Source organism: Sinocyclocheilus rhinocerous, unplaced genomic scaffold (genome assembly GCF_001515625.1).
Source record: "Sinocyclocheilus rhinocerous isolate Xijiao unplaced genomic scaffold, SAMN03320098_v1.1 scaffold2335, whole genome shotgun sequence".
Lineage (NCBI taxonomy): Eukaryota > Metazoa > Chordata > Actinopteri > Cypriniformes > Cyprinidae > Sinocyclocheilus > Sinocyclocheilus rhinocerous.
In genome coordinates, this window is record NW_015636844.1 from 299,561 (window position 1) to 299,916 (window position 356).

General features: G+C 40.7%; 1 protein-coding gene across 3 annotated transcripts in view; it reads left to right on the plus strand.

Annotated features, from left to right (window-relative positions):
- LOC107748112 (amyloid beta A4 precursor protein-binding family B member 3-like) overlaps positions 1-356 on the plus strand; it is a 37,929-nt gene that overhangs the window by 34,164 nt on the left and 3,409 nt on the right. The window lies entirely within an intron of this gene.

Sequence of the window (356 nt, forward strand, 5' to 3'; positions counted from 1 at the left end):
CAAAACAAAAATGGTTCAGGAATGGTTTGAGGAGCACAACAACGAGTTTGAGGTGTTGACTTGGCCTCCAAATTCCCCAGACCTCAATCCAATCGAGCATCTGTGGGATGTGCTGAACAAACAAGTCCGATCCATGAAGGCCCAACCTTGCAACTTACAGGACTTAAAGGATCTACTGCTAACCAACACAACACCAACACAATATTAGGAAGGTGGTCATAATGTTATGCCTGATCGGTGTGTGTGTGTATATATATGTGTGTGTGTGTGTGTGTATATATATATATATATATATACAGTGGGTACGGAAAGTATTCAGACCCCCTTAAATTTTTCACTCTTTGTTATATTGCAGC